Below are 1,614 nucleotides of genomic sequence, written 5' to 3'. Positions count from 1 at the left end.
TACTTTAACTTAAGGGCAAGGGTTACGTCTGCTCCTCTGACAATTGTACATACCAACTTGTGTATCACTTGGTGGTTGTGTGTTGTTGGGAAGTTGACTACGAATTGTTTAACGTTAGTGTCTCGTTGATGAGAAATTAGTGGTTTATTAAGAAACATGTGACTGATGGTACTATCCTGCGTTATGATGTAAAGTTATCAAGCAGTATACGAGTTATTTGTGTGTTGAATGAATGATACGTAAGTGTAAAAGGGATGCTTTTATGATTAGTGGCAGTAGGAAGTGTGTTTTTTGAAGCGAGGTTGAACAAGTGTTGTTAGAATCACTAAATTGTCCAGCGTGTTGGTGTTACAATTACTCACATGATTTAAGCTATGGAATTTATGAAAAACTGAATTCAAACGCTTATTGTGTTTATGGAACATATCGCTAGATTTTCTATTGTAATCTTGGTCATTACTGAACCTGCGCAATCTAGTGAGTTGTGAGTTCTTGACGTATAGAGGGCGAATGGAATGTAAATGTATCTATGTGTAGCCGTCGGTTTCTAATGCACAGATTCCGAAATGACCGCCATTAGTCACGGACTTCTACAATCGTACACAGATAAAGTGTATGAAAACATATAATGCTCTGTTTGAAGCAAAGAGCTAGCATGCAAAATATTGTCTTTTACTACATATACACTATACATTTATAATTTAAATTAACCTTTTAAAGACTTGTTATAACAGATACGAAGTAAATATTTATATAATGCTGTAAAAAAAAAGAAAAGATTTGTGTTAGTTATTTCAAGTAAAGTATTTTTGGAACCAAAGTTAAAAGTATAGCATTAAAACCACTAATCGTCGTCTTTCAACTGGTTTTTTCTAGTCAATAACGAAAAACACTTGAAATATTCTATAGAAAAGCTGAATATAATATCAAATTGTTAATACATGTAGGCTTCCGAATTCCATCGTTACTTAATGCTATTACCTAGACAGTTTTTTAACAGTATGTTTTAATATGATTAAATTCATGTCATGTCTGGCTGATGTATGTACATACCGAGTTATGTTTTATGTTTTTAACTATTCGCGTTGTGGTATAAGATGCCATAACAACTTCAATACAGGTAACTTTGTTTCTCCTTGTAAGCATGACCCTTGGTAGAACACTGATTTCTTTATCTTCACATACAATTGTTTAGTTTGGTGATCCGCTAAAATGGCCTTGACAGGTTGCAAACTTGATAACCACGTGAAAAGGTAGTGATATCTCTGTGTTTGATTTTACATTTGAGATTGAATGATCCAGGGCACAGATAAAACGCTCCTGCTCATATTTGTAGGTTTTATCAATTCTATTTATAGTTCACGGTAAAGCAAATCGTCTCATGTGTATGTCTACTTTGGCCTCAGTAGCAGTACATAGTATTGTCACTGTCTTGAGGAAGTTTTACATACCTGTATGTTCTCCTTTAATGGATCACATTCTCGAGTCGTTACCTTCTAGCTTGTTTCTGTAAAAGTGGTTTTATTGTAAGTGGCAGACTCTTTATTTCTTGGTCGAGTTAACCTCATTATAATATGCTTAACAAATTCAATCGATGAAATGTCTTAAATCTAC

This window comes from Limulus polyphemus, unplaced genomic scaffold (assembly GCF_000517525.1).
Source record: "Limulus polyphemus unplaced genomic scaffold, Limulus_polyphemus-2.1.2 Scaffold68, whole genome shotgun sequence".
NCBI lineage: Eukaryota > Metazoa > Arthropoda > Merostomata > Xiphosura > Limulidae > Limulus > Limulus polyphemus.
Note: the sequence above shows the minus strand (reverse complement) of the source record.